This window comes from Myxocyprinus asiaticus, chromosome 4 (assembly GCF_019703515.2).
Source record: "Myxocyprinus asiaticus isolate MX2 ecotype Aquarium Trade chromosome 4, UBuf_Myxa_2, whole genome shotgun sequence".
NCBI classification, from domain to species: domain Eukaryota; kingdom Metazoa; phylum Chordata; class Actinopteri; order Cypriniformes; family Catostomidae; genus Myxocyprinus; species Myxocyprinus asiaticus.
In genome coordinates this window covers 34,846,862-34,869,741 of record NC_059347.1, presented here as the reverse complement: position 1 = coordinate 34,869,741, position 22,880 = coordinate 34,846,862, and the positions used below count along the sequence as shown (strand labels likewise).

At 38.4% G+C, this 22,880-nt stretch overlaps 1 protein-coding gene across 2 annotated transcripts in view; it reads right to left on the bottom strand.

The window, feature by feature from the left end:
• Positions 1 to 22,880, bottom strand: part of LOC127434981 (microtubule-associated protein 1B-like) — a 123,213-nt gene that overhangs the window by 84,100 nt on the left and 16,233 nt on the right. The window lies entirely within an intron of this gene.

Below are 22,880 nucleotides of genomic sequence, written 5' to 3'. Positions count from 1 at the left end.
CACAAACTGTGGAAACAATTTGGGGGCGGCTGTATAAACGGCTTGGTGTTACGGCCCCTTTAAGACTTCACTTCAGACATTTCAAGAGTGAGCAGAAACAAGTTGGAGATTTATAAGTGTGCGTGCATCTTATAAAGTGAGTTTTCTATTGTTAATACACAATTATGATTCAGTTGCATGTTGTAAACTCGCATCTACGTGAGTTTATGGTAATTATGTTCGAGTGAGTGAGCGCGTTTTGCGTACGCTCTTTTCATGCACGTTTGGTTACATATGAGTTGTTAGAACAGACAATTGCATTGATAATAGTGTTTGCACATTATTATTTTGTATAATAATTGTCTTGTGTTAAATATCTGGTGTTAATTACCAGACTCAATGTGAACTGATGATGTTTAATGTTAAATGGCTTAGTCAGATGTCAGTATGGCAATTCAGATTGTCAATACACTGTTTCCTGTAATATATTTGCTTACTGATAGTGTTATTCATTCTTGTATTGACATTTGAAGTCAGTATTGTTGTTCCTTCATTTGAATTGCATTGTAACTATTATTATTATTATTATTATTATTATTATTATTATTATTATTATTAATATTATTATTATTAACTATTATTGCATTGTATATTATAATCTTTATTTTATACAGACCACACATCCCTAAGTCATTGTTCATCCTACCTGTACTTCATCTGTACATCTAAGCCATCTAGTAGTGATTAAAGTCACCAAAAGGAAGAACTGTGGTTGACTGAGTTATTGGGCGAGTGCTTCCAATCTAACAGTTGTTCTCCCTCACATGCGCATTGGAGAGCGACCGGAAGTAAACAATTACAGTGAAAAGGACTTAAATATTGATCTGTTTATCACCCAAAGCAGTCATATTGCTTTAAAAGACATTAATTTAACCAGTGGAGTCGTAGGGATTACTTTTACTTTGATTGTCTGTGCTTTTTAGAGCTTTAAAGTGCTGATCACCATCCACTTGCACTGTGTGGACCTACAGAGATGAGATATTCTTCTAATAATTTTCATTTGTGTTCCGCAGAAGAAATAAAGTCATACACATCTGGGATGGCATGGAGGTGAGAAAATGATGAGAGAATTTTCATTTTAGGGTGAACTAAACCTTTAATTTCTTATTTATAGAACTGTAAAAACAAAATAATTAATATATTATTTGCAGTTGTGCTGTTGTACAGCTGTGATTACCAGTGGCCAAATCACAGCTCTTTCTCATGTGATATACACAGGGGCGGGTTTACGATTTCTGAGGCCCCAAGCAACCGACCAACTGGGGCCCCATTTTGAAAATTTTTGCTTAAAAAATTACATAAAATTTATTTTAAATCATAATTTTTAATTCATCCTATCAACCATTGTAGCCAAGTACATTCAAAATGTTTAATGAAATACAAATTTAGTTAAAGATAATGAATGCATGTCTTCCAGTTTTTCCACAATACAGTAATAAAAGAAGCAATATTTACCTACATAAATTTATACAAAACAATTTTTTGAACAGGGTGTGCAAAACCTACTACTTCACTCAGTAACATTTTGGAATTCAGTTGTTATTTATTAATTTTATAACCCAACAATTATTTATTGTTGTCCAGTTTGCCATTATAATATGATACAGTATTTTTATTACTTTGAGGATTTGTTGTATACAATAGTAATATATTCCTGTCTTATTTACTTTACTTTCACCTGGAGCTTATATTCTGACGCTGAGGCCGTATTTTACGTAAGCATTGTAGGCAATATTCGTAACTAACAGTAAACATACAAAGCAAGGCAGCCCTTAGCACACTAGAGCAGAAGGGAAACAAACATTGCCGTTTATCAAACACTGAAACTTTGCTTGTTGCAGAACAATCTGGAATAATGTTAAACATTGTAACAGTCCCCCCTTTGCAACCTGAACTTGTTCAGAACATTAAATCTTTGTGACACCTGTGCTAAAAGAAAACAATCTAGACAGAGTTCAACGACTGAAACAGAACACAGGTGTCTCCGCATGCATTTTTGAAACCTGAAGCTCTTATTAACTTGACACAGTGTCTAAAAATGTGCAGCAGGAAAACAATGGCAAAACAGAGTAGACGCAGGCAAAAACACATTCGGTGTGAACAACCCCTAACTCATCCGTTTGCACATATCTGTGAGTGAGAGCGCGTGCGCGAAACAATTTGGGATGGCCTATATATTTTTTCATAAATTACAAACCTGAACCCTCCAAGGGTGTATTCGCACGTGTACCCAGAACAACATGTCACCCCTCAAGCATTTTTTGCGGAGCTTTCCTACCGGGGCGGCCGGGTGGCCCCCCCAATTGCGTGGTTTGCGTGGTGGTTAAAACTGCTACTGGATATACAGTATTATAAGTGGCATAATACACATGAGTCAAATCCATAAAGGTTAACCCAAACTGGTTGTGAAAAACTTTCTTTGATGAATACCAAAATGGCATCTCAAAAGACTCTTTTGGAAGAGAGCAACTTTTCTTTACCTCTTAGTAGTAATGCATAGACAGAAATATTCAGTGATATCCCTTTAAGAACACACTGTTGCCATGACAACATTAGCAACAGTGTAATTAGTGTGATATTGACCTTTGAATAATAAATTTGCAGTCCAAAGTAAGTGGGAAAAGTAAATTTCAGCGTTTTTTGTGTGACATAAAATTGATGATAGAAGAAAAACAGATGTCTGGTCTCAGAGGAACCCAGTTATTCCCTCTCATTCTTTCTTTATTTTGGTGAATTCTCAAGAAGCATCACTTACTGAGTGTCTCAGTACAAGGTTGACAGCAACTAAAAGAAGTTGGCAGACTTTACAGTAGGAGGAAGCACTAAAACTTGAAGGGTTTTGGTTAGATTTTTGCCCCAGATTTACTGTAATATATTGTCATTGTTACTGGCTATTGAATAGAGCAACTCTTTAAATCTCATTTATTCTTCAGACATGGTTGTGAAATAGAGAACAGTGAAACATCACATGTGTTGAACAGGAGATAAGGTTCTGTTCAGATAGATGGAGGGTAACAGTGTTCCTCAAATTCAGTAGAGGAGTTCAGTGACCTGGTATTCCAGTGAAAGCACATGCATGCATATCTGAGGAGGATATGCAGACATGTGCACTCAGAAACAGACATGTTATTGTGTAGCTATGATTTACAGAGGAGGGTTAGGATGAGGTCATATACAGTAGAGCAGTGGTTCTCAAAGTGTGGCACCGGACCCCTGGGGGTCCATGACCCATAGCCAGGGGGTCTGCAAATAATTTGCTATAAATTATACAATTGTGCTGTTTTATTAAAAAGTGCATATTTACAGATGTGGAATAAAACAAGCATATTGTGTCCATTACTCCCACCCACATTAGCTTTGGGCCAATAGAAATTCTGATATGATTGTAACTCATCACGTCAATCTGTCATGAATCACTCACTTCACTCAGGAAAAAAAACTCTCTTCACTCAGGGCGCAACAAACCATTCCTGCTGCTGCTTACCTTGGCTTATTACCTAGCTAACAGGCGAGCATGGAGAAATATTTGAGTAAATCCACATCGTCAAGTGACGCTAAGCCCAAACTAGCTAAATTGAGAAAATATAATGACAATTATATCGAGGTTGGTTTTTTTGAGAATGGTGACGGGAGACCAAAATGCGTCATGTGTCTTCAGGTGCAAGCGAATGAAGACATGAAGCCTGCCAAGCTAAAGCAGCATCTGATTACAAAGCACCCAGAATATAAGGGCAAAACAAAATTATCTTCCCATCGAAAGAGCGAGGAATACATCCAATACAATACAAGTTATGATTTGTTCATGATTCATGTTTATGAATTGTTGTTTGTTCTGGCAGTGATTTGAAGAAGGAGCAATAAGTTCATTATTTTAAAGTTGAAGCACTTACTGAAAGTAACCTTAAACTAGTAATTTTAAATGTTTGGGTTTATTAAGACTATGCCAGTCTTACTACTGCTGATTTTATGAAAGCTTTTAAGGTCACTTACTTGAAAAAGTATAAATGCTGTTGAGTCCAAATGCAATTTGAATAAAATGACCCTCTGTTTGAAAGTATATACAGTAAGTAGTATTAACATGATTCAAACTGAAATGTGTTTCTGTTTATCACTATGAAACAGGTCTGAAGTATTTAGGATGAAATTTTTTAGAATACAAATAGTTCCAATGGCATCTTAGAGTAAAAATGGTAGTAAGCATATGCTTAATCAGTGTTTCGATTATGAGGGGGGTCCTTGGAAAATGTTCTCCCCTGTAAGGGGTCCCTGGCCCCAAAAAGTTTGAGAACCCCTGCAGTAGAGTAAGACGAGCACATGGTAACAAAAAACACGTGTGCAAATATTTGATCATCTTTACACAAATTTTAAAACCATGTGCTTTTGAAAATGTGACTGCACCTTATAAAATTAACTGCTCTTTGCGAATAGTTTCTTTCTGGGAAAAGATTTATCATTCAGGTTAAAAACTTATTTTTCAGTCAAAGTGTTTTTGAAATGTAACTCTATGACTATTTTTCATTCTCACTAGATGTGAGAGATAAATTGCCTTTAATATTAGCTTGTGGTATCTCTCTAGGATCAACTTACAAGCACGAATCACAAAATCACTCACACACACAAATGCAAACATGTTATGTAAGAAGTGATTTGAAAAAAAAGCAAGAAGGTACCAGTTTTACAGAATGGAAATCTACTGGATGCTATTTGCACAGAAATACAAATCTTACAAAAATAAATAATAATAAAAGAAAAAAGATTATAAATGAAATGTCTGCAAAACCAATTAAGATGATTAATGACAACAGGTTGAATAATACAAATGTTCTATTTTATTGTGAAAAGCAGTGAGACTGAAATAGGCTAATGACTAAAAATATATCAGGCTATTTAAAAATTATTTTTAGTTCTGTTGATATTGTAGTTGTAAGATACAGTATAATATACACTACTGGTCAAAGGTTTTGAAACACTCATTCTTTATTATAATGTTTTTTTTTTTTTCACATTTAGAATAATAGTAAAGTCATCAAAACTATGGAATAACATAAATGGAACTATGGGAATTACGTTGTGACCAAACAAAATCCAAAATAATCCAAAACTGTATTATATTTTAGCATCTTCAAAGTAGTCACCCTTTGCCTAGAATTTGCAGAAATGTACTCTTGACATTTTCTCAACCAACTTCTTGAGGTATCACCCTGGGATACTTTTTAAACAGTATTGAAGGAGTTCCCATCTATGTTGGGCACTTATTGGCTGCTTTTCTTTATTATTTGGTCCAAGTCATCAATTTCAAAAACTTTCTTTTATTTTTTTAAATTAAATTTTAGTTTTATAATGAAATAAATTAATATGGTGGCACAATTATATTTTTGTCTACAAAACTAATTTCAAACATTTAAGCATACACCTTCAGATCAAAAGATGTTTAAGATCATGAGAAACATTTCAGTCAAGTGTTTCAAAACTTTTGTGTACATCAGTTTTAGCAGTTAATGACAAAGAAACCCTAAGATAATAATCAATGTGTACATGGAGATAATATACAAAGCAAAACTTGTTTCGCCATCTCATAAAAGAGAAAAGTATAAAGATTTCAGTAACATTGAGTAAAAAAATCACCTAAACCTCTTTTGTATAGTAGTGCATTATAGTAACACCAGCTTAAAAGTACCTTTCAGTTGTAGGCCTATTTCAAATGAGGGTGAGAGACAGGAAATGAGATAAAGATGGAGGAGAAAGAAAAATAAAAGATAGAGAAAGAGATAGAGATGGAAAAAATGAGAGATGAAGACAAAGGAGACAGAGAAGAGAAAGAGAAGCAATGCAGGACACTGTTTGTGGTTTGCTGCATGCTTCAGTAAAGTTTCTCTCTCTCTCTATTGTTTTGTTCTTGCACATATTTAGATAAGCAGAGAACCTGCTACCAAAGAGTGAAGTGGTAAATTGACACGTGCCTTGCCACACACATAAACACAAAAAAACAGCATGTCACAGTTACTTTCATAACACTATAATGCTTTATAAAAGAAAAAAAGAAAAAGAAAAAAAAAAACACAGTCATGCAGTCAGTTCAGAGATAATACAGCTGTCACAGTCGTTTTTGTTTATTAAACATTCTCTGAAGATTACATGGGCACATTTAAATTTCTATCTTAGGTCCAATCCTTTAAACTAAAAGATTTAAACAAGCAAACTTTTCATGTACAAATGTTTTCTTTCTAAGTCAAAAAACGTCCTGAGTTTTGTATGTGGCCCAATAGAAGATTCTGCTTTTAAGGGCAGTAAGCGCCCTCTTAAGGAAGACACATTTGAATTTCAGTGACTGTGTCAGGTAAGGGGGTGGATTAGAGGTGCAGGATATTTAAATGCTTGTATAACTACACATCTAGCATCTAGTATGTGTGTTTCTATTATGACATAGGCTTGTGTGAGAGAGTCGAGCCAGCAACTCATCAAAACGAGCCAGTTTATGTCAGTACAAGGATGTTTGCATTTTTAACTATTTCATATTTTCTGCAAACAATGTAGTGCATACATTTACCCAATACATGTTTTATTTTTCACATTGGAGAAGAATAGGAAAAGCATGTTTTTAAAATAAAATAAAATACAGGAAATAAAATTAGACCTTCATTATCAAAATAGTGCTAGTGAAAAAAACAAGCTAATATTTAATATGTTGGGGCAGAGGAGAGAGAATGAGACTTGTTATATGAGGAAATATTGTGCCTATAAACAATATACTTTCGCGCATTTTGAATGATGTCCACCTTGCTATATGTCCTTACCAACTTTCAAACCAAACCTACGCCCTTGCCTGTTCTCACAGTCAAGCAGCTCACTCTCTTTCCTGTGCACGCACACAAACATAAAATGTGTGTATGTGTGAAGCCATGTTTATTTCTGCCATAAAGTTGCTGACGCCATACTACCGGTGACTGTTCTACCGCTATACACAAGGGAGAAGTGATCATGCTAAAATGACCAATATACGGATATTACCAGTATGGGTATTTTGTTTGTCCCATTATATGCAAACTGCTCCAGAGTTGGTTTGCAGTCGGACTGAGATCACCTTGTCCAGGTGGTCTCGGACCGATTGTTTTGGTGCAGATCCAAGTGCGATTGCTGCGTTCATGTCTATACTAACCGCACCAGGTTCCGAAACAAATGCTCTAAACAAGCCAGGAGTGCGATTCATGGAGTAACTTTATCTTGTGAAAGTGCGTGACTGTATATTTATCCCCTTGACGCTTGCCATAGAACGCATATGTCCATATGCAGTTGTCAGTGAGTTAGAAATTACAGCATGTTAAAAAAAAACAGACTGTTGTGGCTCCACTTTCTGATGTCATTTTAGTGTTGGAAAAATGGCAGGAAAAACGCTTGTGACAGACTAACTATGGATTATAATCAGCATTTATGATGAAATGCAGCTGAGTGCGATGAAAACGTTCAAATCAGCTTGATGTCTTGTCAGTTTCTCAGAAAGGAAGAAGCTCATTGGTCACTTGACAAGAACACAAGACCCCGCCTCTGCGACAGAATGGGTGAGTTCGGAATGGGTATACTACCCATACTACTCTTACTACTTCTGCCTATCTGTCTATGGCAGAAATAGTAAGAGTAGCATGGTAGTATGTCATTCTGAACTCGGCCACTGATTTTTTCTAACAGTTTTGATGTGCTGCTGAACCATTAACTCAGCAGGGAGCTGAGTGACTTTAATGAATGCTCTGTCTCCATCTGCCTGGCCGGCAATTATGTTAATGAAGCTCACACCTGAAAATAATTGGAAAAATCAGCTAGTGTGTCACCAGCTTTACTCGTTTTGTGAGTCCAGCTACACGATATGATTGCACAGCAATATACAGTAGATGGTAGCAAGGAGTGCAATTCCTTCCAACATTCCTATTAGAGATAGGACAGTCTAGACTGTCCCCTTGTCAGTGCTATATATGGCATTTCAAAGGAAGAGTAAGATAAAAGAAAGAGTTTCAACCAGATACAGTTGACTGACTGATCAGTCAGCCGTGGAAATGGTAAACAGATAAATAGCAGGTAAAAAGCTTAAAAATGATAAGCATTTGATTTTAAGAAGTGCTTGTTCTGCATCACTGCAGTTTGGAAAATCTAAAAATATGCTTTTTATTCTGGCATGTGTAACGGGAGCCAGCTGGTAAATGATAGCTGTGTGGTATGTGTAAACCTCTCTCCCCTGGCCTCAAGAGGCGCACTAGCGACTGACGCTATGGGCTGTAGCCTTTAGCCTCCTCATTAGCATGCCTGCCTCCCATGCTGGAGACGCAGGTTCGAATCCTTTTCGGAGTGGGTAGAGCGGGACCGGTTACAGTGGTGCCGTGACCCGGATGGAAGTGAGGTTTAGGGGGTGAGTGTAACAGGAGCCAGCTGGTACGTGATAGCTGTGCAGTATGTGTAAAATTCACTCCCCTGGCCTCAAGAGGCGCATTAGCAACTGACGCTAGATGCTGTAGCCTTTAGCCTCCTCGTTAGCGTGCCCACCTCCCATGCTGGAAATGCCGGTTCGAATCCTGTTCGGAGCGGGTTGAGCAGAACCGGTTACAAATGCACGAAAACATTCACACTAAACTCATGAAACAAGTGTCCAGTTACACAGTTTCACACACCTTCACATTAAATGTAGAAGAGGACAAAGAAAATTAAAAGAGAGCAAGAAAATCTACAAAATCTACTCAGATGGCTAGAATTAGAATGAATTACTTTCATTATGTCCTGCTTCGCTCTCCAAAATTTCCAGAAAAAAACGTCCAAAACTATAAGTAGAAATGCCCAAAAGTGTGCAATTAGCACATGCAAATATTAATTGTTCAAAGTTTTATCATTTACACTGTAAAACCTAATTAGTTGACTTAACTTGAAGAATAACAGGAAACTGACTGCCCTGAAAAAATTAAGCAATGACTTTAAATGAAGCTGTTTATCATTTTTAATTTATCCTTAAGCTGTAGTTACACTTGGCTTTGAGCATGCAGAATTACCTGCAAAGGGCAAGATATGATATAATGGTTGTGTGCTTCTTGTTTTAATAATAATACATCACAAATAAAAAATAAGATTTTATTCAAAATGTTAAAATAAATCATCTGCTCCTGCAACAATAAAAACACACAGCTGTGAAATAAGTATTCTTTGTATTGAGCCAAGAGGAAGTTTTGATCTTCCAATGGTCACAAGTCTTCTCGTCATTCAAATTTGCAGGTCACAGTTCACCAAACTTGAATTTTCATGCTCAGCAGAATGAGAAATTTCTTAGCATGAGCTTGCATTTTTGGTCTCCTGCATTCAGAAGCATTTGAATGAAAGTTAAAAGGGCGAAGTGTGAAGCGTAACTTTTTTTTGTCTTTTTAGTAAAATTAACCATTTGGCTTTAGAGTTCTGAGAAATATATAGTGTTACGTAAGTGTAATTTTTTTTTGCTGTGTAATGTTTACTCAAACAAGGTCATTGTTACTAAAATATATGCAACTCATCAATAAATGTTGGATGCAAATGTGGTTTACAGAAGAGAAATGGTCTGTACATGGTGTTCAAAGTCCTCAAATGGCTTTTACAAAATAAAACTTCAATGTGTCACTCAAAAACTTGACAAGCAGCTTCTTCAGCCAGTCACTCAATGTACCCTTAATGCCTTTTCAGACATGTCTTCTAAATTTAGCTAGCTTAAAAGACAACTATTTTTTAATGTTCTGTAAGTCATCATTAATGTCTTTGAAGTATTTAAACAATTGTAATCTTGCAATGACAACTTTTGCATTGTATTTTCAAATTTTTCAGGAACTTCTCTAATGCTGCCACATCCTCGGTCTGAGCAGCAAAAAATAAATAAAAATAAAAATAAAAACTCACTAATACACACACAGTACATACACACACAAAAATCACCAGCACAATACATTCTCTTCAGGGGTTGAGTTGGTGATTGCTGTGTTGTTTTAGGATTTCCCGAGGGAGAATACTTCGTAACTGTCAAGACTTGTTGTACTAAAGTTTGTGTTAATAACACACACATGAAAGTCAGTGATGACAGGCATAATTTAAGCCATCATTTGTTTTATGATTGTTCTCTCAGCAAAGCAAAAACGATGAATACCCGGGATCTTACCAAGCTCCTAAAATTATGCACAATTCAAAACTAGGAGGCAATCATGCTGGTGCAGCTATACTTATGAGGACTCTCCATAGACATAATGATTTTTATACTGTACGTACTATAGATTGTATCCCCTAACTCTAACCCTACCCCTAAACCTAACCCTCACAAAAAACTTTCTGCATTTTTACATTAAAAAAAAAAAAAAAAAAAACATGGTTTAGTATGATTTTTAAGTGATTTGAATTATGGGGACACTAGAAATGTCATCATAAACCACATTTATAGCATAATACCCTAGTAATTACCAATTTGTAACCTAAAAAAATGACCTTGTAAACCACCCAAACCCACCCACACACACGCTAACAGTGTCAGGGAGTTCTGAGCACTGTCTGTTTTGTGTCTCCCTTTCCACACACTGTTCTTTATCGGTCATGCCTTCAGCTATTTATATTAATAATGCACCAATGCCATTGTGTCAGACATGCCCATTTCTTAAGTTCTGTACATGGATTACAGAGAGTGTTACAATTTGTAGCCATACTTTAAAGCAACCCGATTTCATGAAAATTCATACATATTTTACGAGTTATTTTGTATGTTTTCATATGATTTCGCTCATATAAATTCGTACGATTTCATCACATGCAAATGCCTGGATGTCTAATGTGGAAGTAAGCACAAGTTCCACACAGAAGGTGTTAAGGACATGCTTAATAATAGTACGTCCTTACCCAAACCCCTTATCTAAACCTAACCAATCAGTAGAGTGTGTAAACATGATAGGAAGCTGTTGTGTGTAACAGAAGCAAGTAATTGTTGCATATTAGATGGAAACGAAGTCCAGTGACATCATTGGCTGTATAGTGAAAGTCGTAGGATTTCATACGTGTAATGGCTAATTCGTACGATATCATACAAATTAGCCAAATTAGAAAAGTCGTACGAATCCTTACGATTTCACCATGAGAGTGTGTTGTTTAAAGTTACGGAATGTATTATTTAACTGGCGATTTATTGCTAGGAAGTAGGGGTGTGACGATTTGCTCTGACAACGATTCGATTCGATTACGATTAGCTACCTAAAAATCGCGATTAAACGTGAAATCTGAAACCAGTAATTCCAGATGAAATGTCATGTGCAGGCAGGTAAGATCCAGGTTATAATGGGATAGGCTCAGCAGGGTCATAGAAAGAAAAACTGTCTAATAGCATGTAAAGACCACAGTAAAGATGGTTTGCGATTTGAAATTCAGATTTCAATTAGCTATAAATCCGCTATGCGCTGTGGTAGACATGTAAATAATGTTGCATTTTATTCTTCATGATTTGTGAATTCGGATGACATAATCCTCCTCTCTGCAATCGGTCATTTAAATTTTACTAATCCAAATAGCTCCAAAAGTTGAACACCTAGAAGACAGAAACCACTCTCATCTTGACCAGTCTGATTTGTGAATTTTTTAACAGCAGTTTGTTTTCCTGTCAATCCTTCTTAAGTCCATGATTCGGGAAGGTGAAAAATAAGCGCTTTTCACTTTTAAGGGTTATTTCCAGCTAACACGCAGTCTGGGTTCATGCAGATTCACTTGTATTAGATGGAGCCTGATTTGTGAAAACATGTAAAGGCAGTAACACGGGATGGTAACTGTTCCCTATTTATTTTGGGATAGAGGGAAAGAGGCGCAAGCCGGCTAAACGGAGGCGCCTCTGCTTGTCAAGCCTGTTCACAAGAATTGAATCACATTTTCATGGAGGACTGTTTGCGGCACACACTGCAAAAGATACAAAATGTATAATCTTTTCACGGCTGCCGCGTGTCATTGACCAATCACAGGTGAATGTAATCAACTGGTTAGTTCCCTTCAGAACAGTCTGAAATCGTTCCCTATTCTGTAGCATTCACTATAAAGAAAATAAATTAACAAGTGAGTGTTTTCCTTCACAGACAATGTCTGCCCACCAGTCACCTTTATTTATGCCATTCGTGGTTAAACTGTTTTATGGAGAAATTACAAATTTTATGGAGATACAAAAGCAATATTAACATATCGCCGTCAGAGAAGAAGGCAACACCAATGAACTTGTTCAATGGATGCAAATAGTTTTGAATAATGACACAGAAAGCCGAACCATCCATCCATTTTATCTTATAGTCTATAGTTTTGCAGGGTGAACTCGGCTGCACAAACTTTCTTTATTTCAAAGTGCGCTTTCTTTCCCTTTAATCTCGCGTGCTCCACTCCGTGTCTGCTGCAAAAAGGTTCATGTAGTATGAGATGGACACATTGGGTATTCATTTATAATGATAATCGATTCTTAAATTTCGTAATTGATGCATCGAAATTTCTTTAATAGATCGATGCACCACGATGCATGCATTTTTCCACCCCTACTAGGAAGTGCTTCAAGGGTTTCCCACATTTATCCAGATGATTACATTTTGCGTGTTTATAAACCATCCCTAACCATTCCAACTTATCAATCAATGTTTCATTTATTAAACACAATTCACTGGAAACAAGTTCTCATTTCACGCAAAAAAAATAAAAAAGCTTTTTACAGTAAAATGTGCCTTTTCCAATGAAAAATTTCACAGTATTTTTTTTCTTCCCTCTGTCTGCAATCTGTATCTTATCTTGAGATAAACACACACTCTTTTTGAGTCTTTACATAACACACCCTTTTACATACCTGCACACCAGTGTGTTACAAGCTACGTGGTTCTGGTTCAGAAGGTCAGCCTATAAATTCCTCCAATAGAATATTTTCCTGTAGCCTCCCACACCGATGCTCTATAATATACGGGCTTACAGATGTGTTTAATAAATGTGTACTGCTAGCCTGTCAAAATGAAGTATTTTTTTTGTCAGTCATTGTTTATTGTTGTAAGATGGCATATCTGTCAAATTTATGACATAGCTGTTGACAATGTGTTGCTGTTTGATGTCTAAATAGTCTTGTCTATTATTTTGACAACCTTGCTGTCTACTTTACCCTGTTACAATGTTTTAACCGAACTGTGTTAGGATGTAGTTTGCTCTGAACACTGGGGTTCTAACTAGGGTTGCAAAATTCTGGGAATTTTCAAAGTTGGAAACTTTCCATGGGAATTAACGGAAATTAATGTGAATAAACTGGAAATTTGCAAAATTGCAAGTTAGCCTATAACAGGGAACTTAAATGTAGTTGAAAAAAACAAACAAACAAAAAAAAAAAAAAAACATCTTGCAGCATAATCTTGGTTAAAACAAATTGATGCAAATTCAGTTGAATTTCTACCCTGTGCATTCCTCAATCACATGCACACAGCACACTACTTACTGTAGGCTACTTACTACAGCAGGACTATTGAAGCCACACTACTGCATTTGAGCCCAAGGACTACATCCAGTCAAGTAAGTTTTGATGATATTTCTAGGGTAAATAAATTTGATTTATGGTATTAAAGTTTAACTAGCATATACTAAATCAAAATGTGTTTATACAGTAGCTCGCTAGCCAGTAAATCAGATATGCTAAATGTAAATTAGCTAACACCATTTTATTGACAATTTAAGAGGCTAGCTATCATGGTGCTAGCTAGCTCAACTGTGATGCTGTTTCTTCTTGGTTGTTGTCCAGCATCTTTAGAGCAACTGAAACTGAGTTCTTGTCGGTTCACAGTAACCTGTGGGTTATGCCATCCATGTATTCCTGATAGGAAAGAGAAATGGTTGCACAGTCCATACAGTTCATTAGAGTTCACAGAGGCTTTATCGTCTGGACAGAGAGGCACATCTGGGCATAGAACTTCTAGCTAATTCTAAAACTACATTCATCACACATAAACATTTCAAGTTATTGGAAGGCACAGCATTAACCATAACACAATCCTTTGTTTTTCTTTGGTCATAACACAAAATCAAAGTAGAACCTGACATTGGTTACTAGGAACAAAATGTTAGAGGAAAGGAGGGTTAAAGGTTAAAAGGTTTATCCTTGGAAATTATGGGGTTAACGTGGGATGGGCTCAGACTGGTGTGTAAAACGCGGCTGTATGAGAAGTGAGTCTAGTCTGGCCTGTAGGTGTTTAATGTACCTGTACATGGCATGGGCAATAATTGCGATGATGATCCAACCACTAAGGAGGTGCCAGAGGGCAACCAAACTGATAGGGTGTTCTCGGTAAGATGACGATCTGCTTATGTGACTAGGAAATATAGTGGTCAGGCCAGTCGGTTTGAGACTGAACTTCACTAATTTCATCCCTTCAGCCTGAAGCTGCTGTTGAAGGGTGTCATCAACGGTGAGGCTGTGACCTCTAAATACGTCCATGATCTCAATTTCTTCGTCATGTTTGTCGACGTTGAGATGATGGAGGACAATATCATCAATGTGCACGGTGGCTCCTTTGGGGAACCATTAAGAACACCATTTGGTTTGGTAGCCTTAGTTTAGTGGCTGTATCATGGCAGTCGTATGACACTGGGACTTCAGTGGCTGGCGTGTTAATGAGCCAGCGATTGCCTGCTCGATCTACCCTTGTCTCTGTTCCTTCATCTTTGATGGACATGCTACCATGACACTTGTTCAAGAAGGTAGTTCGTCACCTCTCTAACAAAGGGGTTGCGTTTGGACAAACCCAAAGAATGTTCTTTGTCTTGGTACACGTGTTTAGGTTAGAGCGAGGGGTCCTCATCATGGTAGGTGAATGTTGGTGGTGTTTTGAGGTGAATGTGTGCATTACCTCTCTGAAAACCAACATTAAATACAGATTTTAGTCTATATATATTCTGCCTATGATGGTAGATTGAGGATAAATCCTATTTTGAGGTTCTGAGGATTTACATGGATTGGAATTTCAATGCCAAAACTATATGCCATGTGTATCTGTGAAGGTTGCACAACGGAGATGGTAGCAGATCTAAGGATTTGTTCGACAAGGTCTAGGGAGACCAGGTAAGCTGGAATCCTTCCACCACTCAGACTGTTGACTAAGGAACTAATTTCCCTGAGGAGGTCCTGCATTAGATCTCTAACGATACACGCATAAGTTGTTTTCTCTGACAAAGTCCCTAAAGCGTGCAAAGTGTTATTGATAAGAACGGATTGCAAATTTACAGTGACTATAGTACCCTGAAGGATTTTACCCAGGCCCTGTAATTGTTCTTATTGGAGTCGTCATCTCTGCTGGATTTTTAGACGATGGCGACGTGTGCATCTGAAGCTGGCGAACTGTTTTCTGGACCAAGTGGTCTCGGTATGTCAACCTGAGCCCACATGTGTCCACGACGGCAGTCAATGAGCGGAGTCAGTCGGTTCAGTAGGTCCTGGCCAACTAACAGTGGTTCCGTATTAATGGGACATATGTAAACAGGGTCTATTAGCATCATCTCTTGAAAGGTGTCAATCCAGGCCCGTTTTGTGATAGACGACCTATCTTGCGTGTAGCTTGTGATGCTTACGTTGCAGGTCTCTGTCTATAACGGTTTGCCAAGGGAGAGCTTTGCTCTAGCCACCTCTGCGAAGGTGTTGGAACCCATTAGACTATTTTGGAACCGGTGTTGAGTAGTGTGTAGGAGCTGAATGACCCATGTGTCAGGCGTTGCCCTTACGGTACAGATCGCCCAAGAAGGTCAGAAAAGGAGGGTGTGACATGTTAGGAGTGACTGTTTTGGGGAGCAACTTGGACACAGTTCCCCTTTTCCCAACCTACAAAGTAAACTTTGGCGTTAACGGGAGGGGGTACATCGTCTAGTCATACTGACGGGGTTTCAGTGCCGTGTTCCTTTGAGGAGGTCGACGGACCTGGTGAACAACGGAGCACGTCAAGCTTAGTTACTAACTCAGTCAAGCATCTCCTTATGTCCTCCATTTCTTTTCTCAAATCTTGTCCTCTGAGGGGGTTTGAAACCTTTTTTACCCACTCACCTTCTTGTTTGGGTTTTTGTTCGAACCGCACATTTCCTTTCGGCTGGCGAACATTTTGTTGATTAGGTCTGCCGTGACCCTGGGGGTGTGTCTGGTTACCACCCCCCTGGTTCTGTTGCCTTCCCTGCTGGCGGGGTGATCGGCACCTCTGGGGTCCTGTTCTAGCATTCATCTTAACGCGAGGCATTTCGTTGCCTTCAAGCACTAGGTCTGCATATGAGGCTTGGATCCCCAGGGCTCTGGTGTCACCTTCGTGCCCTCGGGCAGGGTGCACGCGTGTCTCCCATGCCAGTTGCGCGTATCTTCTGATTTCCTGCATGGTGGGGTTGCCCATTCTGCAGTGCATCGTGACGTCATATCGCACGCACTCATGGAGGTTGTGAAGGAAAAGAGACTTGAAAGCTCGTTCCTCCTCCAGGCCTGTTTCGTTACTTCCTTGGGAGTACGTGGTTCTCAGGCATCTATATTACTCACGCGGAGGCTCGTGCCTCTTCTGAGTGATGGCGAAAGCAGCTATGGTAGCGGAGGCTTCGTCGATATACAGCGAATACTCCTCGCGTAGGGCTTTACACAGAGCTGAGTAGTGGTTTCGTGTACCAGTCGGTAGCGTTTCCATGAACGCATGGACACACCTTACCGTGGTCTTCCATATAAGCTTGAGTTTTTCACGCGACGAAGCATAAGGCAAATCAATCAGGCAGTGCTCAATTTCCCGAAGATAATTGTCGATGTTTGAATCTTGATTACTTGGGTCAAAGCATTCTATGTCCCCTGCGAGGGACTCGAGTTGTCAGATGTGCAAGCGTTGGTGTCGGTATGACCACGGGTCGTCCGAGTCATCCAAAACATCATAGTCACTCGGATCGCTATAGCGATGAGGACGACTTCCGCCCCTTCATGGTGGGGAAGGAGTTCAGTCGACACGTGGGGGTGGACCTCGGGTTGCGTACAGCTCCCTGGCTAATGGGATCTTCGAGCCGCTTACACCACTCTGGGCTTGAAAATAACTGTCCCCCCTCCGTGGTGTGGAATCAGTCGGTTTGAAACGCACGGTGGCGTGACTGAAAACTGACTGAGGAGGGCAACTATAAGGAGGGGCACCTGCATCCAACCAGCGGGCCGCTGGAGGATTTTGAAAGGTGTCTTGGAGGACGAAGTCAGAGACTGTACCACTAGGGGCAGCTCGGCTCCTAGCATGTATTCCTGGGTTTCTCAGGGGCACATTTCTATGCGTAGCGCTAAAGAGGGGGCCCTCTTCTATGTCAGATGTTGTGCTGTGCAATTCAGCTGCACTTACCTGATCTGACTCTACTTTTAGCTGGGCAGCTTGAAGCTGCCTGCGCAGGGTTTCATTTTCCTCCTGCATCCGGGCTTTATCTTTCTGTGCCTGGACTTTCTCAGCTTGGGTGCACCTAACGTCTTGGTGCAGGCTGAGATTTTCCTTCTGCACCGCTTGGTAGCTGCTCTGCAGCTGGGCGAGCTGGGCCTGGTGCTCTGCGGTTTGCAGTTGGGTTCTGCGGTGATAAAGAAGGAACATTTGGCCCACAAGGTCCAGGATTGTGCGCATTGGCTTCCCGACCAGATTGTTGACATAATCAACTAGTTCGTGCAATGCTTCATCACAACGACTAATATTGTAGCTGTTAAGGTTATCTCTCTCCTCTATGGAGAGACGGAAGAGAGCAGCAACTACATCTTGCAGTGCTGGGTTGACTAACCTCTGTGGAGCTTCAGCTCCAGTCACGCAGAGCGATTGGTGACTCATTTTACTGGGCAGTAAAAATTCTTGTGACAGTGGCTCTGATAGCTTGTTGTTTTACAGTTGCTATAATGCTGAAACGAACGCACAGGTGAGAGGCTTCGACCTGTGGCTTACGGACTACTGTTATGATGTGCGAATTTCACTGTGTTCTCTCTTTGGTGGACGTCAATGAAGTGACTTGGCACCTCTCTGTATCATTTAGATGAAAGCGTTAGGAATTAAATAACAACAACAGCAGATTTTAAGCAGACTATAGTAAATTTACCAACCCCTAATTCACTCTTAAGAGCACTTTCACACCACACTGGCTTATGTTTGGCAAGTTTTGAGAAGTAAGTTGTCAAACAGAACCAAACTTTGAAGTAATGATTCAAGTTATTACTTTGGATTCTTTTGCATACACACTGTGACAGAACTGGCATGTAGGATGCCTCACACGGGGCACCAATTATTATGTAGTGCTTTACTGTTTGTTTAGATCAGTGTTACTATCAGAAATAATTAATAATTATTTCTGTAATTATTAATTAATATTTAAATTAATCAATTTAATCTAACTCATTAAAACCTCATATGGGGCTCCAGTAAATGTAGTGTGCTAAGTTTAGGAGCAAGTTTGGTTATTAGCAATAATTATCAAAGATAATTATTAATTATTAAAATCAATAGAACATTGATGAGAATCAATGTTAGTTTTTTTTTAATCCTTTAAATCAACAATTATCAAAGATAATCGTTAATTGTTAACATCGATGAAACATTAATTCAAATTAACATTAGCTTATTGGTCATTCAAATTCAACAATCAAAGATAATTATCAATTATCAAAAATCAATAGAATATTAATAAGGATTAACATTGATGGGGCACCACCCTGAAATCAGGGACTAATAACCAAATAGTAAAACAGTCCCAATATTAGATTGTTTTCTTAGGAAAATCGACATCCGAAGAATATCGATTTTCGGGAAAAAAAAACAGTGAATGAAGGTTTGAATCCGAGCACTGACATCCCATCAGCATGACACAGGCGTATGCAAAACAAACCAAAACACTTCTCTTTGTAATATAAACAAAGTTTATTTATGCAGTAATATCAATTAATAATTAATACATTGCAGTCAATAAACTTCCGACGTACAACTACAAACTAAATAGTGATATGATTAGATATGGAAATAAAAATAATCCTATAACACATAAGGTGTGTGTGTGTGTGGGGAGGTGTTAGTACGAGAGAGAGAGAGAGATGATTAAGTGACCGCCCTAAAGCCGATTTCGCGATAGTGGGAGAGAAAGCAGCTGTTAGTTTATCACTCAGAGACGCGGTGGATGGCTCGTAAAAGTCCCGCATTATTTGACTCTTTAATGGATGAACTCAGTTGCTGTCTCACCCGCGATGGCGAAATTGCACAACAGTCCAATTTGGTTGGACCACAATACAACAAAACAAATTCGTGATAATTAATACCCTGAGTATTAATAATGAGCAGACATGGCGGTCCGTAAACTGTACAAGCAAAAAAAACATTGAAACACAAGAATAACACACTATAATATTCTATCTCTGCCTAGACGTAAAAGAATGTTGTAAGGGGGTTCAGTGGAAAGGAGGAGGCGAGAACCGGCTTAACAATTTAAATAATAATTTAATAAACAAATTTAAACAAAACACACAACTATAAACACACAGCACAGCTGTGTAATTCCCTCCCTCTCGAACTGTCGTCCCCGGCCACCTTTATCCCTCGCGCGCCCCATCAGGCTGATTGGGGACCGGGTGTGTCTCATTCCAACCCGGCCCCGCCCTCCTCGGCTCTACAAATGTGTTTTCCTCCGTCCTTTAACTCTGACCCAGTTCCTTGAGGCTTGGGTGATGATGGGAGGCCGTTTCCTCGCTCTATCGGTGGGCGGTATGGCTGTTGATTCTCGGCGGGCTGGCGGAGAACTCAGAAATGTCGACTTGATTGAAGATGGAAGAGAAATCTTTAATCTCTTCACTTCTGTAGGCAAACGGATGAAGATGCGAATTGCTCGGCGGTCTCCTCCGGATCCGTTAGAGTGTTCGGTTGAACACAGAGTAATCTCAACTCGTCCAGCGAGATGGAGATTGTATGGCCACAGTTTCAATTCGGATGTTACTTCCTTGTGCCACGAGGTTGCACCTGAGAGCAGCGATAAACTACGTCTATACTCGGTGAACAAAGTTGCTGGAAGCAAATCCTGAAAGCATTTTAGAGGTATTTCAACTCCTGATGATGTCATGTTTGAGGGACGTTCTGTTGTGTGCCTCATCCAATAGGAGTTGAGAGTTCGATCCTTTAGTGAGCAAGGCTTCATGGGATTTGTAGTCATTTTTGGACTCCCTTTGTTTGATTTTGGCACGATTTTTATCAGTATAATTTACGACTTGGAATGTGGGGGCTTGAGTTAGGTTTTTACAACTGTGTTAGGCCTGCCTTTGTCTTCTATCTGAATACATGAGGCCCAACATTTGTAAAATATTTTTACCATTCCAGAACATTGCAATTGTTTAGCTAACTATTTATATATCTGTGCATGGCATTGCATTAGTGTTTTTTTACAAGCTTTTTTCTAATCTTATTCTACAGAACAATGCCACGTGCGCCATCTGATGTGTGGATACATTTCACCCCAGCCAATGTAGAAGGAAAGGCTGTGTACATTTGCAAATACTGTGCAAAGACCTATGTTAAGAATGCCACAAAGATGCAACAGCACATAGCCAAGTGCCCAAAGTTTTTTTTCCATACAATTTCATTCACCATGAAAGTGAATGGTGGCTGAGGTGTTATTTTGCATACCATTTTCTTTTGTGGTCCACTAAAGAAAGGAAGTCATACAAATTAAGGACAACATGATGGTGAGAAAATGACAGAATTATTATGTTTTGGGTGAAATATCCCTTTAAGTGTAGAAAACATTTACAGGAAAGGCACTGAACTCCAAGAGAGCACTTTGAATTTCAAGACTACAAAGAAAGTTAATGAATTGTGTGTATGATTTCATTTATACAATGTAGAGGCCTGTATATTTTATAATCTTCTTCATCTTACAACTTTTATAACATGTGCACCAAAAACATTCATGGTCTGTTGATCTGTTGAATGCTGGTTGAGGTTGAATTAATCAAAGCTCTCAGCTCAACAGAGAGATCAGCACTCATTGACACCACCTGCGTCAGATCCTTATCGATTTCATATAAACATCAGAGAGAATTTGAAAAACAGCATGGTTAAGACAGCTTCTTCGCCATAGCCTCTTGGCAAACCGTAATAGCAGAAACCCAGCAGCTTTTGTCCGATTGACTGGAAAACATAGTGATTAGATAATGGAATATGGCCAGTGCATTTGAGAGACTGAACCCATTTGAAAACAGCCTTCTTGTATTAAGAGCTGTTTTTAAATGTCTGATGTTTACACAGTGTGGAGACCTTTCTTCTCTTGGTGAGATAGTCATTCAACAAACTACCATTGAGTTATAGCTGAACATGAGTGCATTTGGTTTGAAATTGGTCATGAGTAATTACAGAAATGGAACGTTCCATTTCTGTAATTACTCATGATAAATTTCAAACCAAATGCACTCATGTTCAACTATCACTCAGTGGTAGTTTGTTGAATCTGTGTGAAGAACCATTAATGATGATAATTGATGTAATTAAATGTCAATCTTAGCTGTTCATTCTACACTACACTGTAAACAAAAATCTGTCATTTTAATGGGAAATGTAAAAAAAAAAAAAATACAAGACAATATATGCAATTTTACAGTAAAATGTTTTAAATTGTTTTCAGATGTAAGTATGATTAACAGTACCATTATAATTAAAAGAATACATACTTTTATGGTATATTGTTAACATTATGGTGAAAAACAATAATCAGGTGTTTCCAGAAGTCCCAGCGTGACCCATCATATTTCATAATATTTAATAAATAGTTATGTTTCTTCTTATTTCTGACATCAGTTATCTACTTAGGGTTGTTTTTTGTAATATTTTATGTAGTTTTGTTAATATTTATTGCATTGTTGTTACTCTGATGGTGTATTGTGTTTGTGTAAGTGACACTGCACTGTCTCTGCATGTGTATTGGTAATTGCTCGTGGAAGGCCCACTCTTATGAACTTTACACAGTTACTATGCTGTCACACTACATTTTAAAGAGAAAATATTTTTATTGAAGGTTAGTATATTAAGTTCAGATCATTTAATAATATGAACCATAAAATATACAGGCATCAATATGACTTCCCATAACGCCTGAAACATAGTCACTATATTTTTATGGTGAATTTCTATTAACCACAGCTGCTGGTATTTTACTGTAAATGTAACACTTTTTTTTTTTAAAGTGTATGTAGTTAGGAGAATAAAATGTGTAAGGGGAGAGCAGGGCTAGTTGTCACACTTTTTTGTTTCTGTATCCATGATTTTCACGGGTGGCGAAATGATCCATTATGCTTAGCGCTTACTCCCAACAAGGATGCTACAGACTTCTGGCTCACACCTTATTCACATTACCAAGCACTGAAATAATCACTAACGATAGTCAAAAACGATGGAGCTGTTTACTTAACGCAAATCCCTTTCTCACTAAAATCTGTGTATGGACGCTTTCGACGGCAATCGCTGAATATATAAGTACACAATCACACACATTTACATGTTAAAGTTACTACACTGGGCTCTCATGCTTTCTGCACACGTCCTGTGTGTGTGTAAAAGAGAGAGAATTCACATTTATGATGTGCTAGATTTCACCGGGTTTCTTGTTGCACACACTATGTATAATGATGATAGAAAGCACTTCAATATGAAAACGGTCAAATCTGGGAATTTGAATCCGACCGGATGGTTTTTAAGGTCCAAAAAAAAAAAAAAAAAAAAAAGACATGTATGTGAAGAGGACGTATGGTCCTCTAGGCAAATAGGCCTAGAAATGACGGAGAAAAAAAAAAAATAGGCAAATGACGGAGAATGTTAATGCAACCTCTGCTT